At 33.2% G+C, this 24,535-nt stretch overlaps 1 long non-coding RNA gene and 1 pseudogene across 1 annotated transcript; both read left to right on the top strand.

Moving 5' to 3' along the window:
* The first annotated feature begins 111 nt into the window (after positions 1-111).
* LOC120133587 lies at positions 112-23,268 on the top strand. Its single transcript, XR_005517109.1, has 5 exons — positions 112-122; positions 5,044-5,052; positions 5,249-5,251; positions 8,717-8,722; positions 23,192-23,268. It is a non-coding gene; the product is annotated as an uncharacterized LOC120133587 (long non-coding RNA).
* LOC120133586 lies at positions 21,694-23,073 on the top strand (annotated as a pseudogene).
* Positions 23,269-24,535: the final 1,267 nt, after the last annotated feature.

Here is a 24,535-nt window from a genome sequence, read left to right as displayed (position 1 = left end):
ACAAATCCAAGGGAGGGTTCTGAAAGAAAATTGATGGGTTTATACAGATAGATCCAATCGAATGATCTATGGGGAATTTGGGTTTTCCAAATGGGCTACTGAGGTCCAAAATCTATGGTTTGGTCATATGGCTGGGCTTTGTTTTAAGCTACTCGACATTATTTTGTCATCTCCATGTGCTTCAGAAAATAAGAAAAGGAAATACTATATCTATATTCTATACTAATATTTTAATTATTTAGTTTTTTTTTTGTTGTACTTCAGTTTTCAAGGTTTCTTCTTGGTTAATCCGAACCGACCCAAGTCATACACCTGGTTTTGATGGATGAGTCTCCTAACAAGAATTTTTTACATTCACAATGACTCGAATTCGAGACCTATTTAAGAAGAATGAAATTGTTTACCACTTGTTTCAATCTCATTGATTATTTAATTATCTTATTAATTTATCTATATTTTAATTATTTGGACTGATTAGCTTAATTTTAATCGATGTTTACAATCATCTAGGGATGTCATACTTGAGTTTTGATCTTAATATATTACCATATTCTATTATTATGTTAATGCAGTAGTGTTTATCATTTATCAACAGCGATGTTTGTTTGTATCTTAAGAAAATAATCTCAGTGACCGAAAATGTCTTATAATATACGATTTTAACCAACTTTTTTTGGATTTGCCAAAATGACCAACAAAATCGCAACGCGAACTCCAATTTCGCAACATGAATAGTAAAATCGCAACACGAATTGGAAAATCGCAATGCGAATTTAGAAAATCGTAAAATCGCGTTACGAATTTCAAATGGTAACTCTCTGCTTCTAGACTGGGATATTAAGTGGAAAATAAAACTTATCTACATGTGTACAGGAACCAGTTTTTTCTTAATATAATTCAAAATTTAAGTTTTTAAATGTATTTCATTAGTCTGAGTTAAGGATTCTTTCAAATTTCAAACTTTAATTAATTGAATTTAGAATAATTTGTAATGAAGATTGACAAATAAAGTAGATTTGTTGTTCATTTACATATAAATTTTTTCACGTGTACGAATATTTTTTATAAAAAATTATTTATGTACTTTTCTAACAAATTATTATAGATGAATGATAAGAGATAATTTACATATAGATTCGTTGCGATTTTACTATTCACATTACGATTTTACTATTCACATTGCGATTTTACTATTCACATTGCGATTTTACTATTCACATTGCGGTTTTATTATTCACGTTGCGAAATTAGAGTTCGCGTTGCGAATTTGACTATCGCGTTGCGAATTTGACTTCTGTGTTGCGATTTACAAATTCGCGTTGCGATTTACAGATTCACGTTACGAAATTGGAAACAGGGTTGCGAAATTGGAGTTCGCGTTACGAATTTGACTTTCGCGTTGCGAATTTATTGGTCATTTTGGCAAATCCAAAAAAAGTTGGTTAAAATCGTATATTATAAGACATTTTCGGTCACTGAAGTTATTTTCTCTTGTATCTTTTATTTTCTTTGAGTTGTTTAATTAAGTATTTAATTAATTTTTTTGTATACTGTTGTTTTTATTATTCAACAATCACATTTTACTCTTTATGATTTACAAGGAATGATTAATCATTGTGATTAGTTTACCTTAGATTTTATAGACTTTTTTTATTGAGATTGTGAGTTTTTATTATTTTTATTTAATAAAATTAAAATTGAAAGCTTTCATTTATGGGTGAAAGATAATTTTATTACTATTAGTATTTTAATTTTAAAATCTAAAATTTTCTCAAAGCTACTGAGGATGTTTGACCATTTAGGAGGTATAAATAACCAGAGCGTTTGGTAAATTGTTTGTGAACCATTATATAAGGTTCATTTGTTAAGCTAAATAAATTAGTATCAATAAGATTTTTTTGTGTTCATTTAATAAACGAAAGAACATGAACAAAGGTGTGTTCGAATCATTTATATTCACAAATAAACTCATTTATCGATTCATTCATTTATGTCAATATACAAGCTCGTTTATCCAGTTCTTCTTTTCCTCTTATTTTTTTACATTTTAAATATTGACGAATGTATAGGTTAAATTGAACACATGATAAAAGTTAAAATTTAAAATTGTAACTTTAAGGAGTTTAAAAACTGATAGTATAATTTTACCATTTTTTAGCTCGCAAATGAAAGAACAAAACTAAAAATTGATTATATAAACGAACTACAAAACTAAAAATTAATTGTATAAATGAACTATAAACTAATGCTAAAAGAACAATAAATGAACAATTTTTTGTAAACATATAAGCGAACACATTCATGAACATTTGACAAACATGTTCACGAACAATAAATAAACGAGCACGAACACATTCAAAAATAAATAAACGAACATAAAGACAATATCAAAAATTTAAATAAACAGCGAAACATAAATACCTTAAAAAATTAACAAACGAACACGATAATTATATCTCTTTCAAGCTCGATTTATTTACACCCCTATTCAGGGAGGCCATCGCTCCTGTGTTTACCTCTGGACAAGGATGAAACTCGCTCCTCTCATATTTTGTATAAGAAGATCGATCTTGTTCATATTTTAAGATTTTAATTAATTTTAAATAAAAATTAAGTATTATATCTATTTTATAATCAATATCATTCAGGAAAAAAAATTAATTTATTCTTAATCCGATCAACCGAAAGAAAACTCTAGAGCCCGGATGCAATGTTATGACATAGAATCATTCATTTTCCTCAATTTAAAAGCAAACTGCTGGCTGCTTGTTCTCTTTTCTGCAATTATTGTTTCTCTTTAAATTATTTTGAGGATGATCCGTTGGTTAATTTTTATGGTTAGGACAGTTTGGGTTTTAATTAGTGGAGTATAAAGAAATTAGTCCCTAAAAGAAAAAGCCCACTGTACAACTTTCTCCAACCAAACACATCACAAAACAGCTATAAAAAAATGTCTGTCATCTTGACTTTGTCCTTTTTTTTTATGTAACCAAAACCCTTCATGGGATTAAGAAATCTTATCTTTTTTCAAGTTTACATGTGAGTGCACAACTTAACCTTATTGCTACTCATCTCTGTGTATTTTAATACAAATCTTCTCCTTATCTGTCTCATAGCCAGCCGACTGTTTCATACTATGAAACAGTGGCTTGATTCCATTTCATACAATACTAGCTATTTAATAGGATACCGTTTGTACATTTTACACTATCGAATGAGGAGAAACCATGTTCTCGTGAGTAGTTGCAAAGTTATCACTCATTATTGAATCCCAAAACTATAGAATTATGATTGTTGTATTTATTTCGGATCTTCGTCGTGAAAAGCATTTTAGTATTCTATGCTTATAAGGTCTCTGAAGTTCCTAGAATTCTTTGAAGTTCTATATCTTTAGGATAATTACAGTCTTTTGATTCGATTGTTGTCAATCTTATTACCATTAAAACTACTATATGATGGTCAAATCTATTTATCTTGTCGACTTGTGAATAGTTATCGTTATCATAGGCTCGACACTAACATTTATGGATGACAGATAGGTACAATTTCATGGATTTTGTACCACATCCGCTCTAATTGGAGCGGGAGATGTATATAAGTTTAGTGGATAATAGACTGATGTGAATGTAAAAAGTCATACCCAAAGTAGGTAGTGGGTAGATGATAGGTTTGAGACCATATCCACTCTGCATCCACCCACCCACTAACTACACACTATATAAATTTTAGACCATTATAAACCACATCTGCATGCCCACTAACTACCTACCATTTGGGGTATTCACTATTTCGTTTCAACCGAATTAATCGTCCGAATCAAATTAGTTTGGTAATTCAGTCAGCTACCGAATTAGTTCAGTCGAGGAACGGTTAATACTTTTTCAATATTCGATTAACAATTACTTCAATTCGAAATTGGTTAATTAATTGAATTAACCAAAATTATTAAATATTTTATATATTAAATACATATTTGAAGCTTAAACCCATTGAGAATTAATACCCAGTTATTTTATATATTAAATACATGTATGAATTTAGAACAATCCCGAATAAAGTCTATTGGGTGAAAGAGGACATGGATGAATAAATATCAAATTCACTACTCCGTAAAAGGTTAAAGGGCTACCTTCGATCCAGTTGCTTTCATAATAATATAGATATTAGGGAGACGTTAATCGAAAAAATAGGACTTCTTCCATAGTAAAGATCATTTAAGAAATAAATATCTCAATTTATCAAGATATGAGGCCTATGATCATCTTAGTGATTTCTATATTAGTATATTATTTGTTATAATATTTTCTTATTTGTCATTAAAGTAATAAGAACGACTGGAGATTTTGGTTCAGAAATATGATGAGCCTAATATATTGCATTATGCCAACAAAGGAACCACTACTTTAAAATTTTCTCTTTATTGTGATTTAAATACATTAAAGCATTTATGAATCCCAAATATTTAAAGATCCAAAATGATAATAAAACAACGTTACAACATTGGAGTCTGTTATACAAGTATTAATGAAAATAAATACAAAATATAAATAGAGTTACAGACCAAATACATACAAGGGTCATTTAAATATACATGCACACTATAATATTCAGATATTGTATTCTGAATACAGATGCTGAAAATCTTACAATAACGGTGCTTTACGAGATATTTGGATCAACTACCCGGATACTGGAAATCATGTTGGATTAAGTATAAAGTTATTATCTATTAAGGGACTTAATTTCATATTTTTCATTTTTTGGGATGACAGGTTTTTGCATGCCCCTGATGTAATCTCTGTCTCTGTCTCTATCGAGGTGACGAGTCCATTAAAAAATATTTATTTTTTTAAATTTTTTTTATAAAATTAAAAAAAAAAAAATTCGATGGAACTCTTCACGTCAAGATGATGAGTTCCTTCGAATTCAAAAAAAAAAAATAGTCGTTAGCTAGACGTTGTTCAATGGGCAGGGACAACAACGGTCACTGGAACTTATCACATCGAGGTGACAAGTTTGATTTGAAATACTAGTTGTTTATAGTCATTGGGGGTGATCTTATAAATAAGGGTTTGGGGTTTTGGTATTTCACCAAACCCTGAATTCATTTTTCTTAAAAATGCGTTGTGTGAAAATCCTGAAAAGTGACAACATGAGAATATTGTTGCGTCTGGATAACGTCTATATTTCGTCTATCCAACGTGGGTTGAACGAGAATATACTATTCGTAGTCAGGGATGACAACCAGAAAGTTGCATCAACGGATGATGACATATCTGCATCAATTTAGTCTATTTCCGACAATATTTTTACGTGGCTTCAAGGTGTACCCGACGCTGATCGAGGCTCTGATCGAATGTTGATTCCCCGAAATGCACACGTTCCATTTCTCGAGTGGTGAGGTGACAAGTACTCTGGAATACGTAGTTTACCAACTCGGTGTTGTGGTGAATGGAGCTCCCGTCGTGAGTCATAATATTTATGACCCTGCGACATTGATCTTCCAAGTATTGGGAAGATGGCAGCCATCCGAGTTCATGAGGGGCTCTTAGGTAATGATAACGTGGATGAAGTCCAAATTCCAAGTCACGGATGAGTCTACAAAGACAGAGGTTGTTTTCGCGTCCCGAGCATTTATTCTTCAACTGATCTGAAGGATATTATTACCGGATAAATCTGGTAATTTAGCGTACACGCAATATTTACGATATCTAGAATAGTTCGTTGTGTGCCGTAATACCAGTTGGGGATCGACGATTTTGGCCTTTCTTTACCGGGAGCTTTGCAAGGCGACAACTGTCCAGCGGGGTCAAAATGTCGTTGTAGCAAGCTGGTTGATATTACTACAGTCTTAGTTCTAGTATCGCATGCCATTTTTTACGGCGATTACAGACTCCTCGGTTGAGTTTTCGCTGGTTGCAAGGTAATTTTTTTAACTTTTTTTTTATTTTATTTGTTTATAATATTTTTTTAATTTTTAAATATTTTAGATGGCGTCATAAAATCACTGAGTCAAAGTTGGTGGATACAGTTGCGCTAGACGTACGGATAAGGATCGACATCACTGGTCGACATACGGTATGACATACAAAATTATTTTTTTTAATCTTTTTAACTTTATGTATACTAACTTTGATATTTAATATTTACAGTTCTCTTGGCTTCCATATGTCGACAAGGAGATAAATCTTGTATTGTCGGGGGATTTTTTTAGGGGTGCACTTATGGTGTGCCGTGATGCCATTATTGCACCAAGCGATTATTGAGTGGATTAATTGATTCCCCAGTTTGTAGTTCACTAACCGATTCCTATGCCCCTCGAAGTTGATATGGATGCACTCCATACAATCGATACGAGTAGGAAACATGATGAAAATTGGCCTTTACGACATGCTTACTACATCGACCTATGAAATCAGCATGAACTATCACTCCCCCAATGTCAGGACATTACACCGTTGGACCTATATTTTGAGTATTCTCTTTATCTCCGACTTTACGAACGAAATGGAAAACCATATCTCACAAGATCGTAAGAGATGGTAGAATGGAAACATCATCAGGCTACGAGCGCCAAGTTCAAGAAGAAAGTGATAATTTCGTAAAAAGACTATATTTTAGGTATTTTTACTTAAGTTATTGATTGTCTAAAAGACATTGACATAGCATTTTAGCTGCATATAGTTGCATTTAAGACATATTGCATGTGGTGGATAAGTTTTACCGAGGCAAAGTTTATTTGACTAAACTGATGTTGCTCATGAGAAGGGTTGTTTGTTGGTTGTGATGATGCAGTAAATGACTGAGGAAGAATTTATTTGCCAAGACAAATTAATTTACTAGTGCCAGTGGAACAGAAAACGACAACACTGAGGAATAAACTTTCTTGCCAAGATGAGTTTTTATCTCACAAGTCTGACGTAACACAAGACTAAAATGTTGATATCTCTTGGCCAACTATCTAATACACCTCACATGAAACCGTGTGCGTGCTAAGGAATTTGGGACCATTACCAGTTGTCATATTATTCACACATGAAACCAAGGGTATTTAGGGAATTTCCAATGGCACTAAACCCTAGAAATTCCTACTATAAATATCTCATTATACCACCCTAAATGATAGGAGAAAACATACACTAAAAGTCATGCTGTAACATCCTCAATACCGGGTTAGTGATCAAATTGTAAAGTTTCAAAATTTGGTGACTAGAGTAGAACAATGGATTAGTTCAATGATTTATTTGGAAATAAATCATAAAATATGTTAGTAATTATTAAATGAAGTAAAGGGTAAAATGGTCATTTGACAATGAATATTTTTATTTTTCCCTTATAAGATAAGGAAACCACGTGGGAAGAGAGAAAAGGTTTCATAGTTCTCTTCTCTTATCTTCTTCATACGTGAAGGCTTGAACAAAATGAGAGTCTTCTATTTAGATAATTTCTGGTTAAATTTAAGGTTGGGTTATGATCATTAGATGATAACTAAGCTTAAGGAAAGCTTAAGTTATCTTAAAATCAAAAGATAAAGGAGTTAAGAAAGATTAAAGATTTGGATTTCTTGAGTGAAATATTGAAATAGAGTTTATAATAAGAATTTAATGTTGAATTTGACTTGCCATAAATAAGAATAAGAGATTTATGAAGTTAGAAATGATTAATAACAAAGTTGAAAGTTTAGTAAGATTCTTAAATTTTAAGAATCATGATGAAATATGGAATATAAAGATGGTTTATATGGATATAAGTTGGTTTAAGTAATGGTAGTTGAGTTTAATGACATGATAGAGGCTTAAAATAGAAGTATTGAGTGAAAATTTGATGGTTTCGGGCTTAAAATGCGAATTTTGGGCAAGGTGTAGCGATGCACATTCAATGCGTATCGATGCACTCTTTAAAGAAGAAACATTGAATGCAATTAGTGCATCGATGCATAAGGAGTGCATCGATGCACCCTCTTAAAATGAAAACATCGAAGGTGATTGGTGTATCGATGCATGGGTAGTGCATCGATGCACATGTTAAAGGATGCATGGATACACTGTAGAGTGTATCGATGCACTTCAATGGGAAATGGAATAAATCTTTCTTTTGGTCTAAGAAATGATAGATTAGAGTATATCAATTGGATATTGATATGTATCAATGTGTGATTATGTAGATATCGAACATGAACAAGTTCCGGAATGATTATCAAGTTAAGATTCGGTCGAAAGAGAGGAAATCATAAGTGGATTGGAACGTAGTGAGGCCAAGGTGAGTGTAGTTTATTTTATAAGATTATATGGAAATTGGACTTGTGATAAGTCTATTTCCTATAGTAAGTTCATTAAGTCTTGATCATAAGTATGTTAACAACATGAAGTGTATGTATGTTTGATTATATGAATTGATATGTTTTGTATGTGCTATGTGGTTTACGTAAAAATACTATTAAGTGTTAATGAGAGAATATAAAATAAGTTATGAAATTATAGGAATATAGAAGATCAATCAAGTGATATATGAAAATGGAAATAGATGTCTATGAAGAGTTATAGGAGAACAAATATAAGTCATATGATAATGAAATATAAGACTATGTGAATACATGGTTATGAGATAAAATATGTAATAATAGGAAAATATGATGAAAGTGAGTTCATGAGAAGTGATAGGAACTAAGTAAACATGTGTAACAATAAATGCTTAATAGAAACATGAGTTGGACAAGAACATAGTGGTATGATCCATTATGAGAATTAGTATAATAGAGCTTTTTGATTTAATGAGAGTTAAGTGAACTAAATAAGATTGAATTATAGAATGAAATGGGAATAATATATCAATTAGGAAACTTGAATATAAAAAGGATGATATGAATATATAAGATAAGTTATATGCAAAAGATTTAGAGCTATATGAAAAGGTTATAAGGAATATAAATTGAATTAAGTAAATAGATTAAATTATATAAATAAAATACTATTAAACGATATATGTTTAGAAATACGACATAGTTTATGTAATCTAAGGGAATACAAAGAAATGAAGCATAAAGTAGATGATATGACATAAGTTATTATATACATATATGATATATGTTATCAAGTAATATGAAAGGACTCGGAAAATTGATATAAGCTATGTGGAAGTGTTCTAGGTGTTTCTATGTGCTATATGATTATATGTGATTATATGTGAACAAGATATGATATGTAGGTTTACATGAACATCTAAGAAATGATCTAAGCTATATGATATGATCTACGCGATTCTATGTACTTTGGATATATGTTATATGACATGGATCTATATGACTACATGAGAAAAAATATAAGCTATGTGACATGTAAATATGAATTATATGAAAATGTTCTACGCGTAAGTGAACTATGTGAATATATGAATATGTGAAATGACATAAATGATAATGCCCATGTTATGTATCATGAGAGCTAGGGGTATAGTTGGCATGCCAAGAGTCGAGGGTCTATGCGGTCCTTCAGGACATATATGTATTCCTTGGAACATGTGTGATGTCTTTTGAGACACATACTTGATCCTTTGTATATGTATATGATTCTTAAGGAATTTTCTATGTGGTCCTTAGGGACATTTTATATGGCACTTCGGTGCAATTCTACGCAGCACTTCGGTGTAATTCTATGTGGCACTTCAGTGTATTTATACGAGCTGTGGTGACAACATTAGTGCACAACCTCAATAGACTCACATATCTTTAGTTCTCAAAAGTGTACATGGGCTAAACAAAGAGATAACAATAAAGATGGTACTGGTGAAGTATATGTTTTTGTGATATGAATTGTATTATATGATTGTTATGATGATATGCGTATGGTTTGAATGAGTCATATGTTGATGAAAAGTATGATTAAAGGATATAAATGATAATACTGTGGATAATATAATAAGATTAATGATGGAAATAATGTGTGATGTGTATATGTGTACATTATATTATATATAATGATTATGTGACATCATGAAGTAATATGTTCATATATGTTTAAGCATTTAGAGTTTCCTTTATAAATTTAATGTCTCACTAAGTCATAGACTTAGCGTGTGATTGTTTCACACGTAGGTTAAAGAAGCGAGAAGAGAAGCGAAGAAGAGCAAGACAGGTCAGCATATCTCTTACAAAATTTCAGATCAAAAAATAGATGATTTAAATGTGTTTGGTTAATTTGAATATAGTTGGCATGTACTAATTGATTGAGTTGAATATGCTCTGATCGATTTTGATTATTTTAGTCAATTTATGTAAATAAACTGCTTTTATTTTAATGAAAGTTTTAATTTTTCTTTGAATTTTGTCAAGAGTCAAAGTTTGAAAAGTCAATGTGACACCTCAGACTCGTATTCGGGTAGGGTACGGGTTGGGGGTGTTACAGATGCTTGGAGAAAGGCGGCTACAACACATCCTTTTCCACCGTCGCCCACTTGATCGTCCTTGGTGCCCTCTATAGCCAGGCTCGTCGAAGCAACGACCAGGCCTTTGAAAGATGCTGGTCGTTGGAGCATTCATGGTGGTGGTCTGATATCATGGTAGAGTTATATTCTATGAGTTTTTCTTCCTCTTGTTATTCATTTTCATATCATTTATGAGCTTGTATTTAAATATTATTTTTTGGATAATGTTTGCCACACCATAAACTATTTTATTTGGTGTTAGAAATGATTGAATGATACTTTATTAGATTGTTAATGAACGATTAAGTATGTTTTTGTTGAATATTATTTTGTTTAATGTTTTAATCTTTTGCTTTAACATTATAAGAGCTTTTGAAAGATTGTTTGGTGCCACAGCAAAAAATTTTTAGTCTTTGTAAGAGCTTTTGAAAGATTGCTATTTTTCTAGGAGTTAATAACTAATATTCAAAAGAGTTAGGTTAGATTTACGTGAACAAGGGAATGAATTCGGGATGGTGAGGTTTTAATCCACCTTAGAGAAAAGGAGAGGGTTTCATTAGACTAAGAAGGGTAAATGCTTGAGTAAATAGGCTAGAGTTATAGTTTACGCTGAGGGGTATTGCCGCATCAACAGTTTGACAAACCAAGGGCTGTAGTTCACACTGGTAGCATTGTCATAGCAAAAGTTATAGGAACACTCTAGTAAATCATGTCGGCCAGCATAGACATATCATACTAAATGACCCTAGACATAGAATACTTTCTTACCGTAGTGAATCCAACCCAAGTGGTCTGTTTGAGGTATGATTGTGTGAAGTATTTTAGAATATATTAAACAAAACATTTTTCTTTGCCTTGAAAACTTTTATTTGTTTACCTTCGCACCATAACAAAACTTTTCTGCTCACTTCACTTTACAATTTTTCTTTCCTCGGCCATACCTTTTTCCATCTATTTGCTACTACTTTTTTACTTTGTGAATACCATTAGACAAGAATCTTATGACTAGTTAGTGACACTTAGTTCTAGTTATAACAATCATAAAAAATTCCCACCAATCCCTGTGGAGACGATAACTTACTTACTACTATATTACTTGCTTCGATTATGTATACTTGCATAGAATTGTGTGCCACAACACATAGTTATACACGCAATCAAGTTTTTGGTGTCGTTACCGGGGATTGGCAATTGGAGGAATTTTGATAATTTTTCCATAGCAACTTTTATTTTCTTGTCACATTTTTAGTTAGTTAGTTTTACGTGTTAGTTTTCTTGTTTTCCTGGTATGTTTTTGTTGTTGCATGACCATGAGATCTGCTGACGAGCCATTAATACCCATCAAACCTGAGATTGAGTAATTTTTCAGACGTGACATGCTCAGGTGCCAAAGGCAATATGAATCAACTGCCATATCAGGGTGATAACCCTATGAAGGATCAGACAGATCCCGATATTGCTACAAATAATGTTCCCATAAATATTCCAAGACCAAGAGCTATAAGAGATCATTTAAACCCCATTCTCGATGATCTCAAACTGGAATCGTGGCATTGGAAATTCAGGCAGCACACTTTGAAATCAAACTGATGATGTTTAACATGCTCAATTATATCGATCAATTTGGTGGCTCGCCTAATGAAAACGCTAAACAATATGTGTGTTATTTCCTTGAAGTGTGTGATTCGTTTTGAAAACAAGGTGTACATGAGGACATGCTGAAGCTAAAATTGTTCCCTTACTCTTTACGGGACCGAGCAAGAGCTTGGCTGAGTTGAGTCCCATCTGGCTCAATAAAACCTTGGGTTGACTTATGCAAAAATTTTCTACTTCGATTAAATCCGCTCAATATGAACACCCAGCTCCGCAATGACATTGCAAGTTTTTGCTAAGACGACGATGAATCTATGTATGAGTGCTAGGACAGATATAAAAGTTTGTTTCACAAGTTCACCAGCAATAGATTCGGTTGGACTCAAGTTGTGATGTTCTAAAATGGAGTCAACGAACCCACTCGCATGATGTTGAATTTCTTGGAAAATAGTACTCTGCTTGACAAATCACCTGAGAAAATTTTTGATGTCCTTGATAGGATAGCCAACAACGATTATCAATTCCCATCTACAAGGCTTGGAACTAAAAGAAAAGTATCTGAGGTATATGAACTTGACGGTAAGGATTCAATTTATACCCAATTTTCTGCCATAACAAATATGTTGAAAAATCTGCAGCGTTCCAGTTAGGTGATAAAGTTAAGGTAACTAGCTCAACATACATTCTTTTCCGCGACAACCATCATGAGAGTGAGTGCCCAGAAAATCAAGAATCCATCAATTTCATGGGAAATTTTAATATAAGCAACAACAACCCCTACTCTAATACTTACAATCCCAAATGACGATAACATCCAAATTTTTCTTGAGGTAATCAAGGGAACAACAATAACCATGCAGGAAACTTTAATAGGCCACAAAAAAATGTTTTTGAACCTTCCAGTTTTCAGCGTCAACAGATACACTGGTAAAATATTAACAAAGGTTCAACATCTTCCTCAAATTTTAATTCCCTCGAAGTTTCACTGTAAGAATTTATAGCCTCGACAAAAGATTTCATGGCTTCAACAAAGGCCTTGATGCATGAAAACTCGTCAACAATCAAGAACCAAGGTAATATGTTGATAAGTCAAGCATATTTATTGCAAAGCCATAGATCATCTTTGAGAGCGATAAAGAACCAACTGGGTCAAATTGCCACGACATTACATTTTCGCCCACAAGGAAGCATCCCTAGTGACATTGAGATCACTAAACCTCATGGAAAGGAGCAATACAGTACGCTTATGCTGAGGATTGACACCCATATTAATCTTGATGATAAGTATGTGGGAAGAAGAAAGAAATTTCTCGCTAAGGCATGACACATGAAGAACCTGAATGTCAAGCTGAACATGCTGAACAAGAAGATTTTCCTCAGGAGAAGGAAAATGACGATGGTTCAACAAGTTACCCTACTGATGGCAGAAAATTTATTGCCAATGCAAAAGTATCAACCCTACTTGCAGTAGATGAAGTCAAGCCCCCATCACCATTCCTTTAACAGTTTAAGAAGCATAACGAAGAGGTCTAGTTCAAAAAGTCTGTTAATGTCATTGATAAGATGTATATCAATGTTCCACTGCTCAAATTCATTGAGAAAATGCCTTCATATAAAAATTCTTGAAGGATATTGTCACGAAAAAAGGTGAAAAGACTAGAAAATGTTGCCACGAAGAAAAAATATTGTTCTGTACTAAGTAAACTTTCGTTGAAACAAATAGATACTGGTAGCTTTGTTATACCATGTTCAATTGGTGAAAATTATGTTGGAATATCCCTATGAGACTTGGGATCCATGGTAAATCTGATGTCTAAGTCCATATTTTTGAAGCTTGGAATGGGTAATGCTCGACCAACCACTATAATTTTGCAACTAGCTGATCGATCACATGTTCGTCCTGAGGGCAATGTCATTGTGAAAGTGGACAAAATTGTTTTTCCAGTAGAATTCCTCATTCTAGACTCTGAGGCTGACAAAAATGTACCATTATTCTTGGGCATCACTTCATAGCTACTGGGCACATCCTAATAGATTGTGAGAAGGGAGAGTTCACGATGAGGGTGGCTGATAAAAGAGTTACAATCAATGTCTTCAACACTATTAAATATATTGATGATTTTGAAGAATGTCATTGCATTAGAGATATGGAGTCAATGGAAGAAGATGAAAAATTTGGCCAATGTAAATTTTTACATATAGATGAGTATAATATTATTTGCCAAGATAATATTTTTCAGATGAAAGAATGTAAATTTTTTTGACATGGTGATATTTTATAGCCAGAGGGATACAATAATTTTGGCCCATGTTTCTCAGAATGAGGCATACAAAATATTTGCTTAGGTAAATTTTTTTCGATTGAGGCAAATGACAAACATACTGAAGATAGAGCAAATGTGGTATTTGAGAATTATTCATTGGATGTGGAATAGTCTAGCTTACTTCAAGCTAGACTAGACATGAGATTTGAATCCTTTAATTTAAATGAATTCATTCCTCCAAAACCTTCACTCCACCATGTACCTCCCTTAGACTTAAACTTTTATCGTCACATTTGAAATATGCTTACCTAGGTAGTGATAATACTTTGTCAGTTATAATTTCTGCTAGTCTAACCCCCGAGCAAGAGGGTAGTTTGTTGAATATTTTGTCAAAGCATAAAAAAGCTCTCGGGTGGACTCTGATAGACTTAAAGGGAATCAGCCTTACAATATGTATGCACAAAATCCAATTAGATGATTGCCACGATAATTCTATAGAACCCCAAAGGAGACTTAACCTGATAATGAAGAAATTGGTGATATAGGAAATCATCAAATGGCTAGATGCTGGGGTGATCTATCTCATATCCGATAGCTCTTGGGTCATCCCGATTCAATGCATGCCAAAGAAGGGTGGTGTGACCATGGTAAAGAACGAGAATGACGAGCTTTTGACAACGAGAACCGTCATGGGGTGGAGGATTTGTATGGACTATCAAAAAATAAATAAGGAAACGAAGAATGACCATTTCCATGCATTTGATCGTTTGGTATGCAAGGCATTTTATTATTTTCTCAATATATATTTTAGGTATAATCAGATTGACATAGCACCCAAAGATCAAGAAAAGACCACCTTCACCTGCCCATATGGCATCTATGCCTTTAGGAGGATGTCGTACGTATTATGCAATGCCCGATAACTTTTCAGAGGTGTATGATATCCATTTTCTCAAACATGGTGGATGACTTATTGGAAATATTCATGGATGATTTTTTCGTCTCGGGTGATGACTTCGACCGATGCCTCGATAATTTATCTAAAGTGCTGAAGAGATGTGAGGAGTCTAACCTTGTGCTAAAATGAGAGAAATGTCACTTTATGGTGACAAAATGAATTGTGTTGGGACACAAAGTTTCTCGTCGTAGTATCGAGGTTGATAAAGCCAAGGTGGAAGTGATTGAGAACACCACTGTGAAGGTCATAAGAAGTTTCCTATGGCATTTTGGATTCTATAGGCATTTCATCAAAGATTTTTCAAATATTTCAAAGCCTTTATATCTTTTTCTATAGCAAAATCAGCCGTTCGTGTTCAATGATGAATGTCTCGTCGCATTCATGGATCTGAAGAAAAAACTTACTTTGGCACCAATTGTTGTTCCACCTGACTGGGACGCCCCACTTGAGCTGATGTGTGATGCAAGTGACTACGTAATAGGGGCAATGCTCGGAAAACGAAAAGATTTATCTTGCTAGAGCCGAAAAAAGTTTAGACATGATGCACGCTGTAACATCCCAAACTACGGGTTAGTGACTAAATTTTAAAACTTTAGAATTTGGTGATTAAAATAAAATAGTTGAATAGTTCAAGAATTTATTTGGAGATATTTGATGAAGGGTTGTTAGTAATTATTAAAGGAATTAAAGGGAAAATGGTTATTTGACTTGGAAATTATAAGATAATGATATATATGGGGATAAGTTCTCCAAAAATCTCTTCCTTCTTCTTCTTCATACGTGAGAGAGAGCCAAGAAAAGGTAAGTTTTTTTATTAGTTGATTATTTGTTAATTTTAAGTATGGATTTTGATCCTTAGGTAATACTTAAGCTGAAGGAAAGCTTAAGTTGTCTTAAAATCAAAAGATGAAGAAGTTATGAAAGATTAAAGATAAGAGGTTTTTAAGAGAATTTCTGGAAAAGAGTTAATAAAAGAACTTTGAGATGGAATTTGACTTGTCATAGGTGTGAATAAGAAGTTATAAGTGTTAGAAATAAATTTGGATTACATGGAAAATTTAGTAAGATTCTTAATTTTAAGAAACTGAATGATATATGGGATATAATAAAGTGTTGGAATGATAAAAGTTAGTTAAAATGGTTGTAGTCGAGTTTAGTGGTATGAAAGGAGTTTTATATGAGGAAATTTAGTGAAGAGTTGATGAATTTTCGGGTGAAAAAGCCTGTTTTGGGCAGAGTGTATCGGTACCCTATGTATGTGTACCAATACCCTCTTGAACGAAAAATCACAGGATGCAATTAGGGGATCGATACCTTAAGGAGTGTATCGATACCCCCTAAAGGAAAAAGTGAATATTGATTTATTAAATTCGTTTAAGTTAATAGCATCAAAGTATAAGGTTTAGGCTTCTGATAATTGTTTTGAAAATTATATTTATGTAGATACAGAGCCTAAACGAGTTCCAGAACAATTGACAAGTATGATTGATCGAGGGAAAGACAATGAGATATAAGTGAGTGTAATTTAATTTGTACTTATATTATCGAACAAACATTGGCTTGCGATGAGCCAGTGATGGAGTTACTATGGTAAGAAGTGACTCCTAAAATGTTATTTGATTTACAATGCATGCATAATTTATATGTGTTTACATGATTCGATAAATGATACATGATTCATATGATATGTGATAGAATAAAAGACACATGTGATTACAAGAGAAATGACATGAATACATGAACATATAAAGTATAAGAATAATGCACATGTTATATGATATGAGAGCTAAAGGTATAGTTGGCATGCCAAGAGTCTAGGGTTCTACGTGGTCCTTCGGGATATATATGTTATAAGTGGTCTTTCGGGACAAATTTCACATGCCCCTAGTGGGATCCCATACGAGCTGTGGTGACAGCATAAGTGCACAACCTCAATGCACTCACGTACCTTAAAGTTCTCAGTAATGTACATGGGCTTACAAAAGGTATCAAAAGTGTTTACATTATTACATGTTATCATGCTATTATCATTTACACTGAATTATCTGTGACATGATAGAATAATTAGATTACATGTTCATATGTATATGAAATGCATCATTATTATATTTTATGCCTCACTATGTCTATGACTTAGCGTGTAAGTAATTTACACATAGGTACTGAGAAGCGAGAGGATCAAAGATAAGTTAAAAGAAACAACATATCTCTGCTCAAAGATCATATCAGAAGTAAATTACACAGTATGTCTTGTTATATGATAAATAGGTTGGCATGTAAACAAAGTCGGTAAATTAAGTATGTATGCTCTGATCGAGTTTTGTAATGTTTTAAACGCATTTATGTAAATGGTAATTTTATAGTGTTGAAAGTTTAAATTTTTATGAGTTTTATAAATGAGTTTTATAAAAGTTGGTCCAAATTACTGTAGCAAGGTATCGGTACACTGTAGTAGGGTATCGATACCCCTGTAGCATTTTGAAATTTTTTTAGCATCGATACTATTCATTATTGTTCATGGTACAGTTTGACAATATAATATTATTCATAAAAACGTTTTTTCCTTAAATATGTTATAACGAACATAATTCAACAGTATATTATCGTATTTTCTTAATATAAGTCCAAATGCTTTGTTATTTTGTAAGAATATTGTTTTAAAAAGTCAATGTGACATCTCAGACTCGTGTCCGGGTCGGGTTGGGGTGTTACATACACCATTATTATTGGGATGGATAATTCTTATTCAAGCAATGTGAAGATCAAATAATCCGGAGGTGCGTTCCCGAAGAAGAAGAAAACAATGAGATCCTATTTCATTGCCATATATCCCCATGTGGAAGGAACTTGGGTGGGATGAGAACTGCTGTAAAGGTCCTCCAATCTGGCTTCTACTGGCCCACCTTATTCAAGGATACGCAAGACTTCTATAAGTCATGTGATCATTACCAACGCATCGGGAATATATCAAATAAAAATGAGATGCCATGGTAAAATATTTTGGAAGTTGAACTCTTCGATGTATTGGGAATTGATTTTATGGGACCCTTTCAATCGTCCTTCGGAAATCTGTACATACTTTTAGTTGTGGACTACGCATCCATATTGGACAAGGCCATGGCAACACCTAGAAATTACTCTAAGACCATGCTAAAATTCTTGTACAAAAACATATTCACACGTTTTAGAGTTCCAAGAGTATTATCAGCGATGAGGGCACCCACTTTAAAAATAAATTAATTGGCAAGGCTTTGCAAAGATATGGGGTGCTCCATAAAATTGCCACGGCATACCACCCCCAGACTGGATGATCTTTTCCACACCATAAATTGTTTTAATTGGTGTTGGAAATGCTTGAATGATACTTTATTCTATTGTTAATGAATGATTAAGTATATTTTTGTTGAATGTTGTTTTGTTCACTATTTTAATCTTTTTCCTTGGCACTGTAAGAGTTTTTGAAAGATTGTCTGGTGCCACGACAAAACATTCCTAGTCCTTGTAAGAGCTTTTGAAATATTGCCATTTTCTAGGAGTTGATACCTAATATTTGAAAGAGTTAGGTTATATCTATGTGAACAAGGGAACTAATCTGGGATGGTGAGTTTCTAATTCACCTTAGAGATAAGGAGAGGGTTTCATTCGACTAAGAAGGGTAAATGCTTGAGTAGATATGCTAGAGCTACAGTTTACTCTGAGGGGTATTGTTGCAGCAACAATTTGACAAGCCAAGGGTTGTAGTTCACGCTGGGTAGTATTGTCGTAGTAAAATTTCTAGGAACACTCTAGTAAATCCTGTCGAGCAGCATAGGAATAACATACTAAATCATCCTTGACATAGAATAATTTCTTAACATAGCAAATCTAACCCTGGGTGCTCCGTTAGAGGTCTGATTGTGTAAGGTTTTCATAATATATTAAACTAATCAGTTTTTTTTTGCCTTGACAACTTTTATTTTTTTTTTACCTTCGCATATTTTTCTCGCCACGACAAAACTTTTCTACTCACTTCACTTTACAAAATTTTCTTTCCTCGGCCTTACCTTTTCCATCTGTTTGCTACTACTTGTTTTTCCTTTGTGAATACCATTAGACAAGAATGTTAGGACTAGTTAGTGACACCTAGTTTTAGCTATAGCAATCATAAAAAATTCCCACCAATCCCGGTGAAGGCGATAACTCACTTACTACTATGTTCTTGCTTCGATTGTGTATAATTCCACAGAATTACATGCCACTACACAAGATTAGAAAACACTGTTGTCTTCTGCTTTTGCTTCAACATATGCCGTTGAAGAGTACTATCATGCCTCCCAGGCCAGTTTCGGTTTCTATCCCCCATTTCACGCCCCATATTTTACCTCTGCTTCTGCTTCTTTGGTTATCTCTTTTAATCCAATTTTCTCTTATGCTTAAAATTTTTAAGTACGAATTAACACAAAATTTTATATTAGATGAATAAATTTATAAAATTCTATAAGATAATAAATTTATAAAATTTTAGAAAATAAAACTAGAATTTTATTTGAAAATATAAAAAATAAATAAATCCAAATTAAGAAACAGCTTACTTGCCCTCAAAAGTCCACTTTATTCTCATACGAACCATGTCTGTGTACACCGTAGAAATGTCTCGAAAATCAATGCCTAATTAAGTAGTGGTACAATGATTTGGATAATCAAAGTGTACGTGTACATAAAGATTTGGACTTACAAATACCAATGTATAATACGTATTTCTCACAAGATTATTGAGATAAAAGGATCACGTAATGTTGAACTCAAATTTGTTCTTCATTATAGCTTTACCTATTTTGTTTGTCTTCTTTTAAAAAGGTCAATAAACTTCGCTGAGTGGTTTAATTAGTAGTTGAGTTTTATTTGGTAAACCAGATTTTGTACAAATCCTATGGATTTAATTTCCCATTTGCTCCCTATTTTTTCCTTTCAATTTAACTTTTTTCAACCTATTTAATATTTGTCATAAATTTGGAAGCACATGCTTAATGGGAAAAAAAATCCAATTTTGATAATGAATATATATTATTAATAAATATTGGTATTTTTTTAATCAGCAAATTTAATTTTAAATTTGGATTAAATATTATTAGGAGAAACTATCATAGTTTTATTGAAATTTTAAAACAAAGTGTAATTCCAATTTCAAAATCCATTTTTTGAAGATGTAAAAATTAGCAGCTAAAACTGACAAAGAGTGCATATTCAACCATGTGAAATTCATAGTATAAAAAGAATATATTAAAGTATTCTACGCGTCTTTGCACCATAGGATTACAAGTAGATTATAGATTAACCAGTGGGTAATTTAGTCAACATCTACATTTAATTGTTAATAATAATAATAATTTGAATATTATTCGATATAAATCTTAAAATCCATAACATATAAACTTATATCCTCTTAAATAAAATATTTTTTTAGTATAAATGTGTATTGTAAGAAAATTCATAAAACAAAAACAAGAAAAAAGTTATTAATAAGAACATGAATTATGTTTTTTTAAGATTATTAATCCATATTGAATTAATAAAAAAAACTAATTCACTTGAAAAGTATGAATCACTAGAAATATGAAAATTGTGATCATACAGTGAAGTCCTTGAAATTGCCAGCTATCTTTCCATGGAATTTCATTGCCCATGTTCATCATCTTTTTGACTTTTTCAGTATCTAAAAGCCCAAATGGATGGTTTCCTTTGAATTTCGCGAACCAAAATTACACTAGTTTTTTTTAATTAATCACTTGTATCCGATTTATTGATCGATTAATCTAGATCGGGTACTGCAGAAGTGAGAGTGACCCTCTCAACCCAGTTTACTCCATTTGAAAGCGTCAAAATTCGAACTCCTGACATTACTTAAAATACCTAATGTCTCATCCCACAAGGCCAATTAATTATTGGTACACTCGCTTTTAAATCTGTTCTCATATACCTAAAAGGGCTGTACAATATACACCAAGTCATACTAAAATACCCAATATGTCAAAGTACAGTCATATCCATTCCCAACCTAATCTAATTCACACGGATGCTTGTGTTTAAAAACTGAGGTAATTCGAACTTATCAAATGATTGAAATGGATATTATTTCTTTTATACATTTTAGATTCGGACATGTATCATCAATTAATTAAAAAATTCTAAATAAATATTTATATTCTAACCCTTATTACTATTAAATAAACAGAGATGACTCACGTATTTAAAATGTGAAAAAGAGTGAGAACTATTTCTATTTTGTTTTTTCAAACAGGTAGATATGGGTGAGAGAGGTGCATAAAATAAATAAAAAAAGAAACAAATTTTAATTTGGGATTTACCCAATCAAGGCTTTCCTGAGAAGCGCCTTGCAGCCTACGGATCTTGAAGCCTCTTCACGAAGCTCCTCTATTTAAGCTCCCTTTAACCCCTTGGTTCTACTTTCTTAACGGCCTTCCCCTCTTTTCTTTTCATTTTCTTCTGCAAAACCAAAGCTTCACATATCCCATACCTCTCCATAACACTTTTCTTCCTATTATTTATACTTGTTTCTTTCTGGGTTTGTTTCTGAATGGAAGAAGCTCTAGTTTTGAACAAGGGAGACGAGCTCATGGATTTGCCCCCTGGTTTTCGTTTTCACCCCACAGATGAAGAGATCATAACTTATTACCTTACTGAGAAGGTGATGAACAGCAGTTTCAGTGCAACCGCTATCGGTGAAGTTGATTTGAACAAGTGTGAACCTTGGGATTTGCACAGTAAGTTATTCTTCTTTGATATTTTCGGCTTAACCGTGCCTTGTGAATTTGAATCTAATCTTGGTTTGATTTTGCAGAGAGAGCGAAGATGGGTGAGAAGCAGTGGTACTTCTTTTGCCAGAGAGACAGGAAGTATCCCACAGGGATGAGAACTAACCGTGCAACCGAAGCCGGTTACTGGAAGGCAACCGGAAAAGACAAGCAGATTTTCAAAGGCAAAGGATGTCTGGTCGGGATGAAGAAGACGCTTGTTTTCTACAAAGGGAGAGCTCCAAAAGGGGAGAAATCAATTGGGTAATGCATGAGTATAGACTTGAAGGCAATTTCTCTTACTATAATCTCCCCAAGGGTGCAAAGGTACATATTTTTTTTTTACCATTTCTTTTTTCAGTTTTTACTGTTTTGTTGGTTGAGGGGTTACTTTCCATGGGGTATCTATCTTTCTTTGCTTTTGTGTGAATGAAGAATCTGAGCTTCTGTTGTGTTCTTTGTCGCAGGATGAATGGGTTGTTTGTAGGGTTTTTGATAAGAATACAGGGGTCAAGAAAGCTAATGTTCAAGATCATCATCAACACCAGCGGTTGAGAATGAATTCTTTCGGCTGCGATGGTCTTATCGATTATGCTTCGCTGCTCCTCTCATGGATCCTACTTACTCCGGTTTCGTCCACGGAGATAACGAATTCAAGTCCGGGATAGCCTCAAACTTCCAAAAAATGAATAATCAGCACACCTTTGTTCAAGTTCCTGCAAATAATCATTTTGGAAGCTCTAGTAGTAATATTCTCAACCCACAAATCCCAGTCTTCTTCCATCAAGGCGCCTCGAATTCGACCTACTTGCACCAAGGGAGGATCGATACCGGAACCGGCGTCGATCAGGCAATGTTATCGAAATCGAACCGGCAGTGCAAGGTCGAAAAGTTCTCGTCGAACCAATCCATGGTCAGTCTCTCACAGGACACCGGGATCAGCACTGAAATCAACAACGAGATTTCATCGGTTGTTTCGAAGAACAATATCGAACTCGGTATCAGCAAATCCTTTGAAGATCTGGGTTGTTTATGGGACTACTAGGTACGATTTTGATGATGATCATCATCAACATGTGTGGCTTGTTAATTTTCCTAGGAAAATGTCATAGTTTGAAACAGTCCTTTTTTCCCCAGTTAGGTAAATTATTTATTAGTTTGGAAAGTTTGGGGGTATACAATTTGTATGTATATATTCATGGTGTTCAAATATTTTTCACTTTTCATTACATTTTCAAAGAGAAAGGTATAGATATAGATTTATGGACCACTGAACTCACTATTTACTGTGTGAATTATTTTATTGAGATATTGTTTTGAGTAAGATATTGGAGTAAGATTTTGAGTAAGATATAGATATAGATTTACGGACCCAAGACATTCCCTTAAGTTGGCTCCTAGGTCCATTGGGCCTAAGGTAAGTCCTTATGGCGTAGTTTTGGGAACTGCATACGGTGTACGGGTGGATGACATTCATGCGATTTAAATTAACTACATAGTCATTTTTATAATATTCTACTTGATCATAATTTTGGTATTATAGGGTATTGCTAAATATGATTTCTACATGATATTGTATGAGTAGAAGTCTGGAGAACAGATGTTCAGCTCTGATCAAGCTGGTAATTTCTTACGGGGTGACCCTTTGGTAGGCCCATAGGCCCCAAGGTACTCCCTTAGGGTGGCTCATTTGCTTTGTGATTAGGGTAAGCCCTTATTGATGCAGTTATAGGGGATTGCATATGGAGTATTCGGATAGAGGATATTACAGTAATTTTAAAAGTTTGTTTTATTGAAATAAAATATTACTATTTTTAATATATGCTTTTATTTATTCTGGTTTCATAGGAACACATTAGACATCCTTTTTCGATCTCTTGAACCTGATTTTCTGAACTTTTCCTTTGAAATGTAAGCTTCATGTCTTTTACTTGAAGAAATATCAGTGGAACCTCAGCTCATCCAAAAAACCTATAGAAGCCTGAATCAATAAGGAAACTTTTATGCTTGCATATTATCTGCATGTCCTTCAGCATCACTTGGTAGTTCTGCATTACTGAGCTTCCAAAAACTCACTCTTTTACTCATCCTTTCAGGTTAAAAGAATTGATTTTGTGCAGCTATCGATATCTATAATGAGAGTTCATTTGGCTTGGGTGGAAAAGTACAATACAAGTGTAATTATGGAGCATGTAGGTCACATTTGATTTTTATACTGAGTCTGAAACTTGTATGATTTTAATTATGTTTTTAATATATGAATGATTTTCTGAACTTGTATCTTATCTATAATTTATTTTACAGTTTTAAATGGATTAACAAATTTTTTAAATTTTTTCATAGGTTTTACTATAGGTCACTCCGGTATTCCCAATGTGACACCTAATATCAGATAAGGTCACCCGCATCGGTCTGGGGTGTTACACACTCAATCTCAACACCTTAATATCTCCAAAGCCCCATTTGTGCAATCTTTCCCTTATGCTGTTAACGCTACACACAGTAGACAT

Source organism: Hibiscus syriacus, unplaced genomic scaffold, assembly GCF_006381635.1.
Source record: "Hibiscus syriacus cultivar Baekdansim isolate YM2019G1 unplaced genomic scaffold, ASM638163v2 tig00110584_pilon, whole genome shotgun sequence".
In the NCBI taxonomy this organism is placed as follows: Eukaryota; Viridiplantae; Streptophyta; class Magnoliopsida; order Malvales; family Malvaceae; genus Hibiscus; species Hibiscus syriacus.
The sequence above is the reverse complement of the archived record's forward strand: the minus strand, read 5'-3'. Positions and strand labels throughout refer to the sequence as shown.